Source organism: Eleutherodactylus coqui, chromosome 1, assembly GCF_035609145.1.
Source record: "Eleutherodactylus coqui strain aEleCoq1 chromosome 1, aEleCoq1.hap1, whole genome shotgun sequence".
Classification (NCBI taxonomy): domain Eukaryota; kingdom Metazoa; phylum Chordata; class Amphibia; order Anura; family Eleutherodactylidae; genus Eleutherodactylus; species Eleutherodactylus coqui.
The window spans coordinates 432,402,031-432,417,904 of NC_089837.1; positions in this window are offsets into that span (position 1 = coordinate 432,402,031).

The following is a 15,874-nucleotide window of genomic DNA, read 5'->3' on the forward strand; positions in this document are numbered from 1 at the left end:
TGTGGAACTCAAGCCCCATAGGCATAACACTGGGACGCAGAAATTCAAAAACTAATTCCAGCCAATGTGAGAGGTCCCTTAGAGAATTTGGCGAACATTGTAAACACCAAACACCCCACACCACACAGACATCAAATAGGCTGAGAACATTAATACATAATTAGATGAATGCAACTAAGTATGGGTTTTTTTCCGTTTTCTTTATTATATTGATCTTTAAGACATCAAACCTTTTTTTCCAACTTACATTTCTCCCCATTTAACCCCTAACAGTCACATTGGGACTAGAAAAACCCTCCCAAATATATCACTTTTTATTTTAGATTTTTAACTCTGTCTCATGTAAGTAAATTTGGTGCAAAATTCAGTCACTGTAAGTCTATTTTTAACCCCTTATTGTAATTCTTGACTTAAGAACAAGTAAATCGATTTCTCTTTTGCATTCCAGCTTTTAAATTTTTTTGTCAATGTAGCTGCATAACTTTTTGTATTTTGCAAGATAAGTTCTAGTTTTTATAAGAACCAATTTTGGGTATATATAATGTATTTAATAACAGTTAATTTTTTTGCCATGGTGCAATGGAAAAAAAAGCTTTTTCAGTTTTGATTTTTGGGATATTTTTAAGGCACTCGCTATGTGGTGTAAATATTATATTAACTTTATTTTACAGGTCATCACAATTCAGGCAACACCAAATTTATATAGTTTTTTTATATATTTTTTTTACAAATAGACTTATTGTGTGTCATCAAATTCCAGGACCAGAGCATTTTTATGTGCTTTCTCACTCCTTTTCTTGCATAAAAAACTCCTCTTCATCTGTGACAATCAGAGAGCAAATATGTTCTCTGATTGATAAGGGGGTGTTTACACAAACAAAAATCTATATTACCCTCCCCTAGAACAGGGGGATGGGCAAGACAATCACAGATCTGCTCTGTATACACACTGAAAAAACAGCTGTAAATGCAGTAAATTCAGTATTCCCGACCCAACGTCAAACAGCTGTTGCTCTGGTTCTGTTGGTGTTATGGATAAGCTTCTGGTGTAATTTAAATCCAGGAATCTTAATCACTGATAGAACTGGAGCTACAGTTGTTTGAAACAGAACAAGCTCTGTTCATCCAAAACTGTAATGCCCTTTTCCTGTAGAACTAACAGAACTGGTCATAAACTGTAGGAAGGGTAAAGTGACCTTCCGGCCTGGGACAAAATTTGTCTCAGAATTGGAGGAGGCAATAATATGACTTGTCACCCTCCTTTCTCACCATTCTTCTCTGAATCCACTCTTTCCCAAACTCCCTTCTCTCTCTTGCAAAATATCCCGACCACTTCACTGACTGCCCAATACACACTAAGCAATGGTGACACATTCAGTAAGCAATGATCACTCCTGTGTGAAAGATCAGGAGCGATTATCGCTTGGACAGTTTAGTGCTCAACAGTCGTTCCATGTAAAAGGACACTTAGACACTACTTGCTGCTCTCATTGGCCAGCACTACTCATGTGAACAGCACTATTCAAGCCAAAAAGCAGTATGAAGTGTCTCAGACTATCAATGTACAGCGTGCGTCAGATAGTGAGAGCAGCAATGTTTGATTTCTATGCTTGTATTGTTTTCCAAGTCACTGCAGACTCGAGGACTGAAATCTTAGCAAATCCTGTCAGACTGGGCTCACAAGAGTGGGTCAGATTTCGCATGGGGGTGACCTGCAGCGGATTCCAGATGTGAGCCCAGCCGATGACCCTTTATTGTATTGGGCATGACCACAGAGGCTCACAGGCGGTCATGAACAGTACAGTTTTTTAGTTTCTTTGCTGGTATTTCCCGTGTCGCCACTTAGTTATGAAGCAGGTACCCGTAGCCCATAAGCAATGTTAATTGCGTATGCGCTGCGGGCTGGATGCCTCCATTGACATAAATGGAGGCCGTCCACACAGATTTTGCAGTAAAATAGAGCATGTTCAGATTTTATTTCAGCTCACAGAATGCGCAATTCGTATTAATGAGTGTCAAGTAAAATTTGAAAATGTAAGGCTTTTAACCCCTCAACGCTATATGACGTAAGGTTACATCATGGCAGCGGGGTACTTAACGCAACATGAGATAACCTTATGTCATGCGGATAGCGCAAGATCAGTAGAGATTCCACAACATGCAGTAGCCAGCTGTGACTGATAGAGGACAGCGACCCCTGCTGTTAACCCTTTGTAAGGAGAATTTATGTGTTTATCAAAGAGAAGACGATCCCAGATCCCGTGCAGAAGTCTGGGCCCAGGAGAAACACATCACACCAGCCTGTGCTGTATCAGATGATTTCTACTTTATTCTGAGGTGGACAAAGTATATATATCCTAAATGACATCACAGTAAAAATTATATATCTCCAAAAATGGATAGAATATATGATAGGCTAAAATAAAAATGATTAACATAAGTTACACCTTCTAGGGTGTATCTATTACATACAATGAGACCATTATGAATTCAGGAGAAAGGAATGCATGTAATGCTTTACAGACCTACCCCCTGTAATCTATAGTTTCCTGTCTATAGATATGCATACATGGGGGGTCTAGTAGACTCTCATCTTTCCTGAGAAGACATGGAGGCCTAAAGAAGGGTTATATTTAACCCTTTCACTACTCATACTAGTATCATGCTCTACAATGCAATATAGAATAATTAACTGATACATTGATCTACAATTTTCTTAACATTCCCCACTTTAGATCAATACATCAACACAGTATAATAGTAAATACACATATATAATGACTCTACCACAGACCCCCTGGCTGAGGCCCGAAGCTTTATTACCAGGACGCCTGGGTTTACACTTCAAGACTAAGTATATAATTATTTCATATAAAAGCATTACATTGATATATATATATAAAGTCATTCCACCAATTGTACCCACAATTAGGCCCGCCCCCAAGAGAAGCTTGGCCTTGATTTATTATGAGATTGATGCTCCTTTCTTCATATATAAATGATTGTCCATCATGATATAAAATCTTACTTATCGAAGTGTCCATCAGTTATTTAGAGCAATCCTCCGGTACAATCAGGACACACTGGAATCAAAATGTCACACTTCAAAATCATCAAAGTAAAATGGCGCTTTCTTCGTAGAACTTTTACCCATCACTTGTCAGACAGAGGTGGTCACCTGACCCAGTAAGCCATCTTGTTCTTCATCATCTTGTATATTTTGGAACATAGTTTTGGTGATGGAAGTGTTAATAATAAGGTTTTGTAACAGTCCTCGGATACAGCAGCAACCGCAGAGTACTAGAATGGAGGCAAATACTGACATAGAGACTAATGTGGAGTATATGACTTGTGACCAGTGTCCGAACAAGTTTTCCAACCAGTCTGTGAATGGATAGTCTATTCCAGAGTTATCAGCTAGTTCATTTTATTATGCATTTAACCCTTCCAGTGCTCAGGTATCATCTGGTGCAGTGTTATTAGGAATGATAGTACAACAATATCCTCCAATCATTTTTAAAAAAACTCTGCTAGTAACATATAACAAGAGCCATTCTATTTTGCCATGCAATGAGTGTAAGGTGTGTCCTAGTTGTTCCTCTAGGCCCTTGATTGCATCTCTTGTATAATTAACAAATCTCTGTTGGTTATAGTATGTGTAATTAATCCAGTCTACATCTTTATTCACTGTTACCCACCATACAAGAAGAGACTCAAAGCCCCTGCAGCCATCCGATTTCTCGCCCTACACTCGTCCGGTACCCCCCTTGGGACCCCGATGGGTCAGAGGAACCTTTGGGAGAGGTGTTCCTAGTTCTCCGGACACGGCCTTTGCTGTTGCCCTCGGAGGTCATGAGGTACACAGGCATTATCAGTTGTACCAAGCACAATCCCATTAGGGGCTGTACCTGGCACCTGTTCTAGGCCCGGTCACCACACAACCATCACACGTCTGTGCGTGCTCTCTGTAGCTCAGGCCATATCCCAGAGACAGCGTGCCCTTACGGTTCTCCTCTCCGCCCAGTATCCCTCGGGCAGTCTCCCGTAGTCTGCCTTGGTCCCATTACCAGGTAGTGCGAAGCAAGTATAACCCCAGGATCAGAGGCAACAGCAGGTATTTGGTCCCCGCTCACAGGTGGAAACAGCAAACTCAATGTATAACATGGATCACTTATCTATGGGGGGTAGGTACAGTGAAGAAGCTTAATCACACATTTTACGTTCATCACAGCGTGAGGACTTGTCATTAACTTTTATCTATCGTGGGGTCAAGTCTTTCTATCTCATATAATTATTAACATTCTCTGTACACAATATTTACTGCATAACATTAAGATTCACACAAGTACTACTACTCCAATCATCTGCAGTCGCTTGATCCTCCAACCTTAACAACCCCCCTCAGGAATTTCTCTTATCAGGGAGAGGTGATGGAGTAAGATAAACAGAGCTTTAACTGTGGCTGGACTACTACAGATAACTGCAGCATCCTTGTGATATCCTCCCCTTAATAGGGACACTCAGCTCTCACATTATCAACAACTTCATTATTATTATATCTTACATGACATTATCACATTGAAAACACCATTTAACAATCAAAATCACTGCAAACCAATCACAGAACTGACATGTACACAAATAACAGCAAGAATGGACGTTCCCTATTCACACAGGTTTATACTAAACTTCATTCCTGATCATCTTCATTACAGGTCTATTCATATCAAGCAAGCAGAGCATGGCTAGAGTCAGTCACACTCCCCCCCTCCCTTTTTCTCACTGAACTCTAAAGCTAAAAGGTGGGGGTGAGGGTGAAAGAAGCATTCCCATGTAACAGACGATTTAACCATTTGTGAGCTGACCCCACCACACAGAGCAGCACTCAGGCCGTTGTCATCTTCATCTAATACTGCTGTAAACCTTCATTCCTTCACTGTGTGATCCCTGGACTGTCTGCATCATGTAATCATCCCTTCTGTCCTGCTGCCTACTATCCCTGGTCCTTGTCAGCAACACCGTCACCCATAGCAACCTGTCCCCTCTGACACTTATCTGAAGGAGACCTTACATATTCCTCTGCTACGACTAAATATCCCACAGTATCATACTGACCCCATCTTATAGCACACACTTAATAAGATAGACAACATATCATCAACACACAGAGGACAGTGATGGAGGCTGCTGACTATTCCTATGCAATTCAGAGAAGGCACTAATCACTGGTGTTGTGTACTACAAGTGCAAGCATTGGGATGCCAGGTAGAAGGTACAGCTATGGGATGTAAGGAGCCAAGATGGCGTCTGGGCGGCGGCCGAAGGTATTACAGCAGGTACTAAAATGGCCGCAGGCCATGACTAGCACTAAGATGGCCGCCAGGGACGTGGCCTGACTAGGAGTACTATCAAGCCAGGCAAGCATCTAGCCACACCTTACCCCTTTGTGTGCAATGCCAACAAGTCCCTCATCTGACACACATCTATAATAATCTTTGTGTATAGCACCAACATATCCCGCAGCGCTTACATAGACAGGGGGATACAGAAAGACAAAAGGACAAACATTACAGAACCACGGTTACATAGTAATCAGCTGATGGAGACAATAGGGGTGAGGGTCCGGCTCCAACGAGCTTACATACTACAGGTAATGGGGTGATACAGAAGGTAAAGGGCTGGAGATGTGCGCGGTATGGCGGGGTGGAGATGTGCACGGTATGGCGGGGTGGAGATGTGCACGGTATGGCGAAGTGAAGAGTGAGGGATGCTATACACATAGACAAATGGTCAGACATTTAGCCGTGTGACGGCAGAAACTGTGTGACTGCATGAGCGGTTTATGATGGCTAGCAAGGATTGCAGTCAATAAGTCAGGGAGCAGATCTACCAGTATGGCGCTCGTCACTCCTTCTATAGAAGTTACACTCAGAGCTCTCCCAGCATCCCCCATGTGTCGGACGGCGCCCCCTCCTGGTCTTATACTCCCTTCTGCATTGTTTAACACAAATAATACAAGACAAAAAATTTTTTTAGAGTAGTTTGTAAACCCCTAGGCTGTGAACACTGTCCATATGAGTGCTACCATCCCCCCTGTTGAGACATGACACAGGCCATGGCTCAAAACTGCTGCACATCTGAAGAACAATTTAGGTAAGATAGCTTTTTTTTTTTTTTTTTTAACGGAGATGTACAGCCCATCTACAAAGAGTGTATTCAGCATCTACAAGAGATACATCCTGCAGATCTGGTCTGGATAACACCTTATGTGCCATCTCTCCTAGACAGTTGTATGGAGGAACGTCTGAAGAAATAGGCAGTAAGGTAGATGGATGGAGCGTAGTACATCCCAACGTTGTCAGGTGTGGCTGTGAGCAGTAGTGTCCTGCAGGGGGATGTCTAGAAGGACTAAGATATGAGTATAACTAACTGCGTGCGGTACTCAGTGTGTGGGGGGACAGCACTATAGTGGCAGAAGGTCTGACTACCGCTTGTACACAGGCTGGGAGCGCTCGGCCACTGGATCTAGTCTGCTTCCCACCGTGTTCCTGAGTTAACACAGAGGTGATATATCCTTCTCCTGAGTCAACAGTTAGCACAAAGGGCTTGCTGTAGTTCAGCAGCCCCCCAGACTGATGTGCCCACCAGAGTCTGTTTTAACCTGACAAAGGCTTCCTCAGAGGCTCATCTCACTGGATCCGGTCAACTGCAGCCAGAAGTTCATCACAGATGAGTCTGGTAAGAAGCGCTGTCAGAGATGCAGAATTTGAGATCCAGGAGCTGTAGAAGTTTGTCTGTTACGATCGTGTGGGCAGGCAAAGCACGGAACCCACATGATCACGACCAAAAGGGGACGCACACGGGTATCACCAGGGTCACACGGGATTCACACCGGTTTCAGGCAACTGACCCTGTGCTACAAGGGAGGATGACAGTGGCCCTACCTAAGCGGGGACATTGCCCTAATAAGGGCAGCCCAGCGGTCTTCGGATCTGGGCCCTAGCTGATCCTAGGAGCCACACACCAGAACAGGATGCATTCACATGCCACATGACAGACCCAGAATACACTGCATACAACATGCAACCACTAGTAACAGATTGGAAGCTGAATATAAATACCAGGTATTAGTTGACATGTTGTACAAGATGTTGAAAGCTAGCAGGCCACTTCACAGCTCCTGGTTATACTGCTAGTCCCTACACTAACCAGGAGTCCAGCAGAACCGGACACTGTTCACACAGAACGCTGCAACAGGACAGGACACAGATAGCAGGACACACAGCAAACTAACACAAAACTGACAGAATATAAACGTACAAATGGACATGAACCAGATCACACTGCAACCCTCACCAGACAAGCATTCATTACTGCTCGCCTGAGGGGCCATATAGACTGACCAGGGGATTGGCTAGCAGACAGTACCACACCCAGCCAGCTCAATCATTAACCCTGTGAGTGCTGTGCTGCTGGAAACACAATAGAACAACAAATCCCAGCAGCACACGTAACATTGTCATTCCCAAAGAGGACATCATTTGCTCATAGTTTTGGGACCTCCAGAGTTGCTTGCCTACCTTCATCTGACAGGTTATACCCCAAATATTTAACCGTTTGCTGACCGTATTGGAGTTTCTACATGTTTACTTTTATGGCCTTGCTCATAAAGAAACCTCAAGAGTACGACTGTGTCCCCCCCCCCCCCCCCACAATTCTCACCACTGTCTGCTGCTGGCTACCAACATACAGTAGTAGCTGACTACCTCTAAGAGGCTGGAACTGGGCTAAGTGTGCTGACATAGCCTGGGAGAAAATTGTTGGAGGTTCACAGCAGCCCTGAGGTACTCTGGTGAAGGTATACCTAATTTTATCATAATATCTCATCTCAACACATTTACTGGACATATTCAAGACTATATAATCTGACATTCACAGGCTTATTTGTCTCTAGGTCTGTTATAACGGGTTCAGAGAGGGATTCCCTGTGGGTCCGGCCATTAACCCCTCTGACCAGGATATGACTATTAATACATTTTACATCAGGTACATCATTGGGATGTATTAATGTCCTAGTGGCTCCTGAGTCCACCAGGAAAGTAATCATCCGCCCATTCACCTGGAGATCTATCTCAGGCAGAGTAGAAATTGCCAAGAGATCCTCCAAGTGTTGTACATCCACCTCTTCTAGTCATTTTTCCCAAGGTGTCCGAGAGTATTCGTTCTCTGGACATCCTCGGGCAATATGACCAGATTTCCCACAATTCCAACACACAATTGAGTCCCTGAACGGCACCCGACCTCTGCTTCTCCCTCTACCTCTACTTCCACGTCCTCTCGCTGTCCAATGACCTCTCTGACTTTCCTGAACCATCGCATCACATTCTTCCCCCTGTATAAAAACTCTCACTCTCTCACCCTTCTTTCCCTTCTCTTTGTAAAATGTTTCCGCATGTTTTGCATACTCCAAAACATCCTGCAATGATCCTGTTCTAAGGGTAACCATATGCTTTGTTATATAACCTCCTATTTCTTTCTTAAGTCCACTTACAAACGCATTCTTTAACTGCTGATTATATGCAGCGTTAGGATCATCCCTCTCTTCCTGATTTCCCTCTGGTGCCTCTAGTCCGCTATAGATGTTAAATACTTCCTTCAGTCTGTGATAATACTGATCTGCATCCTCATCATCTCTCTGAGTACATCTATTTATTTCCACCCAATTCGTCCTTCTAGCCCACCTATTCCTACATCTTTGAATTAAATTGTTTGTTCTCTCTATTAAATCCTGATTATCATGTGGAAGAGGTCTACCATCTCCTCCCCTCCCATTCCAATTGCCTTCTACAGAACTCCAATCTGGCCCTAGAATTCTTCTAGCTGCTCTCTCTATTTCTTCCCCATTCAATTTATAACTTCTCATTAACCCTCTAAATTGTTCATCAAACTGTCGAGGGTCTATTTTTTATCTGAGTATGGCGGGTTTGGGCTTCTTTTAACCAGGCTTCAGCAGCGGATAATCCGTATTTCTGCTGATCTTTAGTTGATTTTGTCCGTATTTTATCACATAATTCTTTACAACTATTAACTTTCAATTTATTTCTAAATCCATATTTCTTTTCCCACTTGTCACAATATTTGACATAGTCAGGATCTAACTTGTGCATGTACTTCTTATCCCCTTTCAGTTTCACCAAGTAGGGCCTGTGAACATCGAACACAATAAGGGGCTTGTCCGAAAACAACCTGCGCAGCAAGGTTGGTCCTTAATGTGTCCTAGAGGTCAATGCCCACGTATCGGATCCACTCATCTCAATCACTCACACATTCAATATAAGACAGCAATACAAATATTACAATATGTTAGTAGGCGGCCGCCCTCTTCATATTCTTAGTTACTCTATAACACAATATCAAAGAGAAAGTAATAGAAAGATAAGAAGTAAAGTTCCTGGACACCCCTGTGTCCCATGACGTCATCTAACCACTTTTTACGTGTCGCACGGAGTTAATTCTTTCCTGTAGCCTTCTCACAATGGCTATGGTCTCACATAGACTACTGCTATTGCCCCTTTGGCAACCCATTCGTCTATACTTCTCATTTACCTTACACATTTCACATAGACTACTGCTATTGTCCCTTCGTCTATGATTGCCTCTCATTTACAATACACATTGTAAATTCTACTAACACTAAAGTATACAGAAGAAGAAGAAGAGAGAAGAAAAGTTTAACCATTGTTATACTGACTACACGTTATCTGGGAGGCTTCTAAATTCTCCGGCTAGTTCGGAAAAACGTCACTGTTTCAGACAGGATGCCCGACTGGCCTCTAATTACGTCTAAGCAAGACGGAGGTCTTTTAATGATCGGAGAGTACTTCAGACCCACCTTTTCACAGCCAGGCTGTCCTCTCCCTCTGCAGTGAGTGATTCCGGCTCGAAGGACCAAAAATGTAAGGAGAATTTATGTGTTTATCAAAGAGAAGACGATCCCAGATCCCGTGCAGAAGTCTGGGCCCAGGAGAAACACATCACACCAGCCTGTGCTGTATCAGATGATTTCTACTTTATTCTGAGGTGGACAAAGTATATATATCCTAAATGACATCACAGTAAAAATTATATATCTCCAAAAATGGATAGAATATATGATAGGCTAAAATAAAAATGATTAACATAAGTTACACCTTCTAGGGTGTATCTATTACATACAATGAGACCATTATGAATTCAGGAGAAAGGAATGCATGTAATGCTTTACAGACCTACCCCCTGTAATCTATAGTTTCCTGTCTATAGATATGCATACATGGGGGGTCTAGTAGACTCTCATCTTTCCTGAGAAGACATGGAGGCCTAAAGAAGGGTTATATTTAACCCTTTCACTACTCATACTAGTATCATGCTCTACAATGCAATATAGAATAATTAACTGATACATTGATCTACAATTTTCTTAACACCCTTTACATGCCACAATCAATGTAAATCGTGGCATGTAAAGGGCTCTCAGAGAGAGCACACTGCCTCTGTGATGTCATTGGCCCCCTGTGAAGCAATCGCAAAGGGGAAATGTGTTGCCGTGGCAACAGGATGCAAGCTACAGGTGTCCTGCTTTGCTGTTACCTATGATCGCTAATACAAGCGATAAGGCATTGTAGGACAGAAGTCCTGCAATGCTTTTTCATAGCTGCTATGGCTTAGGTCCCCTACAGGGATTTAAAAAATGTAAAGAAAAGTTAAAAATAGTATAAAAAAAAGAAAAATGTAAAAAAAAAAAAGTAAATCCCACATATTTGGTATCATCGTATTCTTAACGATTCATACAACTAATTGCACGACAAAAAGTATTTCTAAAAAAATTGAGGCAAAATGCTTATTTTGTTGTTTTACCTCCTAAAAAAACACAATCAGGGCTCGTTTAGACGAGCGCTGTTTTCACTCTGTTAGCATTGAGAAAAGATTGTGGCTATAGTGCTGAAAAGATCGTGTTAACGGGCTGCTTCAAGCTACGTGAAGTAGCCTGTTCACATGATCCGTGGTGCGAGGTGTGTGCTTTCAATGCCTATGGAAAGCCTATGGAAAGCACGTAGCATAGATAGTACATGTCCTATCTTTGCGCGCACCTTGGAGCCAACATGCATTTACACTCGCATGTCCTATCTTTTGTTAGGCGCGCTGATTCAGTTGCGAATGCCCCACCAGGGAACTTTACCTTTAGGGTCTCATGTGGCACAAAGTGTTTAGGTAGCAGAAATGTAGTCCTAAGATCTTGCTCATGACCTGAAGGCTGTGGGTTCATTTCCTGCTTGGTTCAGGTAGCCGGCTCAAGGTTGACGCAGCCTTCCATCCTTCCGAGGTCGGTAAAATGAGTACCCAGCTTGCTGTGGGGTAAAAGATGACTGGGGAAACCACCCTTCAAAAACAGTCTGCCAAGACAACTGCACGATGTAATGTCACCCTAGGAGTCGGTCACCAGTGGACTTTACCTGTTTTTACTAAGTGATTATCCTAGACAACCTTTGGAAGAGAAGAAGGGAAGTAGAACTGAATTTGTACTTGAAAGAGACCAGCTTATCAGTGCTGAAAATCTAGGAGAGCCTGCAAACCTAGTATGAGGCTTTCTGCCATGTGTCCAAGGTACATTTATGTCTTTCATGGGCCAATGTGAGGCACAGTTGGCGATGACACAGAGTCATCAACCCTTGTCAGTCTTAGGCTATTGAACCCCAGTTAAACACAAGGTACACTGCATAGTCATTGTGGAAATTTGTCTAACATCCCCACTGTTGTATTGCTGGGGCAGTTGGTCTATTGTGACACGTCGTTGCAGAATACTAGACATGCCACCTGACATTTGCCTCCAGGATCAACTGCACATGGCCTGCTGCTGTGTGATCTTTTGTTAGATGTCTGTCCATGTTTCAACCAGTCTTGATGTCATGGTACAGGAACAGCCAACAAATGCGACTGTTTTAGAAATACTGGCACCACACCACAGGGCACCACTCATGACACCACAGGGCACCACTCATGACACCACATTAACCCATGACTGCCTAATGTTGCCTTCTGTTGCACTGAAGAGAGGTCGACATATTATCTGAGAGCAGATCATGAAGGGCTCTCAAGTGGTACCACATTATTAATCACAAGATAGATGTCATGTGCCAGCTGATCATAATGCAGTGATTGTTCAGTGTATGAATTATATAAACATATTGGAAACTTATCTTCATTAAAATTACTAAAAGGAATTGGTCTGTTTTTCCAATCATGAAAACATGGCCTTAAACATTATATATTTAGCCTCAGCCTTGGCCAATTTCAAAAATGCAAATTGTGAACTTTTTGGGTGAGCACTTGAGGATTGGAGTTGAGAAACACTGTTTTAGGGTAACTGATGGGGTCCAGCAACATGCCTCAACCAATCTGTGAACAAAGTCAATATATTTTTACTTAAGGGGAACCTATAATGCGGATTTAAGCCCCCAAATGGTCACCAACCTGTTATCCAAGATTATGACAAGTTCACATTGATGTGTTTGACTCAGGAACATAAATATGAATCACAGAAGTGGACTGTGCTGGCTTCTCCCTACCCTCAGCATGTAGACTGACAGCCTTCTTCCCTTCTGTGTATGGGGAGAGAGCTGTCCGCAAGTTGGAAACGCAATTAATTTTAATAACACATATTTCTTATCTTTTGGTAGGGTCACTTTTATTTTTTTTTAAAAACTAACTATTTTCTACAGGTGTAAACTTAGTCTTACAGTCAGTGATTCACAAATGATGTCTCCTCTGATTGTAGTCTGGTTTCCCTTTTCTTCTCTATCCAACCCAGACCTCAATGGAGACTTTCTCTAGCTGTGTTTCACCTGTGCACACAAGCTCCTCATTCTGCTGCCAATTGTAATGCTTGCCTCAATGCTCACAAAGTAACAGTTTCCCCAGACTAATAATTCCGCAAATGAATAACAGTGAAGTCGGTCTCACTTCGGAATCCCTCATCCTTTGCAGCTATTCAGCAGCCCAGGTAGTTATAGATATGTATTTTTTCAGAATGCAGTCTTTAATTTATTGTGGTATCATGGGCGTAACTATGGGGGATGCAGAGGTAGTGGATGCACCTGACCCAAGAGTATGAAAGGGCCTAAAAAGTTGCTTGGCCCCTTCTGAGAAAACCAGCACTTTAGATGACACATGACAGCTGAGGGCTTAGTTACATATTTGGCACTGGGTATCAGACACTTCGTGTACCCCCTCCATCTAACATCTTTTTCAATATACAAAAAAGTTTCATTTTTTTGTTTGTTACAGAACATTAATCCCCAGTTGCCCTAGAATTTGCTGGCATTTCAGCAGCTCAGTAAGAGGTACAGTATACACATCTATATATTGATTGTGGTTGATGAGCACCATGGCAGGAAGTTTCATGGGGAACTGAGGTCCATTGTTATGTAGTAAACAAACTGAGCTCTTATACAAAAACTGGAACACACTGCTTTTGTAAATGTGAACCAATGTTTTTTTACATAGAAAAACTCAAGGGGCGCAAAAGAGGCATTCTGTAAAATCATGTGGAATGATTAGATTTCACATAGCAGGAACTAGAACAACATAAAATTCTCACGTCTTAAGCTGTATAACATTTGGAAGAACACATGATTACACCGTGCCACAAGAGAATTGCAAAAAGAATAATCATGGTCTAGGATAATCAGAATGAAGAGAGTAAAATATGGGCACTAATTCACATGAGGATCATGCCACATATCAGAAGAAATATTCCCTGCCAGTAATATGTAATCCAAGTGCACATTCCCAAAGTTATTGCTATTTTTGGGAAAATGCTACCCTAGGCCTCATTCACATCTGCGTCCAGTACAGACTCCATTTAAAATGCCGGAAAAGATAACATAGAAAGTGGATAACATGGATGCGAATGCAGACGTATTTTCTTTGTAATATTTCTGTAGCTGCTTACGCCGTTCTCTGCCCTCTTGTATCCATTCCTTACTACTTATAGCTTGTAAGCAGTGGGTAGGGCTCCTCCTAATGTATCTTATACACCCCAGTATGATGAAAACTTCATTTTCAGAGACAAACCTTATTTTTGAACCAAATACATACAAACAATATCACATTTTTGCACAATCTGCAGTGTTATTTTTCCACCCCAAAAAGACGAAAACCTAATGGAATTGAAGCAAACAAAAGTCTTTCTGTTTTTTATACTACATTCTAATCAATGGGGACAAAAATGGTTCAGCTTTATTTCAGTTCCTCTCCTCCAAAAATGGAGCAGAGAGACAGAAACTCTGAACTGAGCCCTAACACAGCCATATACATATTATACTGTAAATATTGTGTTTATATTTGCACACACTTAGGCCGATCTCACACGGAGTGGTCAGATTCCGCCTGTGGCTCAGACCATGGCCAGCGACATACCTGTAATTTCTTTACTGGCCATGACCATGGATGCTCGCCGTCGGTCATGCACAGTAAAGATTTTCGCACACAAAAATAGAACATGCTGCGATTTTATTTCCACTTGCAGAAATTGCACTTGCTATCTGTTCATCTGAGCGGATATGCGAATGTTCTATTTTTGTAATGTGTGGGGAATACAGAGGATCGTCCGTGCGGGCGACAATCACAGATTCTACAATTCAAATCTGGTTGTGTGAGACCAGCCTTATACACATTACACACATACTATATATCCACACACACACATTCTAAACAAATATACATGCAAACTACACACATATTTTCACATATACACACTTGCACACTTAGGCTGCCTGTCCACGGGCGTATATTCATTGCGTTCCCTGTGGCAATAATCCGGCCGCGGGGAACGCAGTTATAGCTTTCCATAGCTTTCCGTTGCTATGAAGAGAGATTCCCCCTGTCCACGAGCGGAGAATAATTGCGACTCTCCGCTCGCGGGCCGTAATTCGCAGCGAATTTACCACGATTCTCCGCTGTTAGCCTATCTGTCAGATAGGCTGACGGCAGAGATCCATCTGCCGGCACCTGCTCCCGGATGTGGACAGGCAGCCTTATTACACTCAGATTTACCTTATCTGGGTGCTGCAGCGGCAGTGCTTAAGCCTGCAGATGGAGGGCGCTGCAGAACCTGAATGTGCCTGAGATCCATATAGGGAAAGTAGAGACGGGGAATTCTCTCCTCCTTGCACTGCTGTCATCACTGACAGAGGGTGAAAGAGAGTATGTGGCCTATAACTGATATGTGCTGTGCACCACTCGTGCTGTGAGGGGGCGGGGTACACTCCAATCTGGCAGGCAATCCTAAATATTCGCAAGCGGACCTTGTGCATTGTAATAACCCATTTACATGGGAAATCTTTCTCTTGCAGCAATGATAGAAATGTCGCAGCATGGCTTATTTTTGGGTGCTATTTTCTATGGAAGTAAAATAAAAAAAATAGCATTGCACTTGTATGCAGCTGAAACTTTCAGCTAAGTGCGATTTTTTTCTTTTTGGAACAACACACGATTTTCATGGTGTGAAAAATGCATGTGAAATTGCATGTGCAGAGATCCGATGCTTTTTTCTCACAAAATGTATTGCAATCACAGGGAAAATCAGATGTTTGCAAGCACCATATTGCTTCAGGCTTCTCGGACTAATATCGCGCTTGCACGTATAAATATAGTTTATGTATAGCAGGGCTTCTAGTAGGTACCTTAGATCAGTGTTTCCCAATTCCATTCCTCAAGGCACCCCAACAGGTCATGTTTTCAGGATATCCTATAGTAACACCACCTGTGGCAATGTCTGAGGCACTGACAATAATCACATCACCTGTGCAATACTGAGGAGATTCCAAAAACTTTA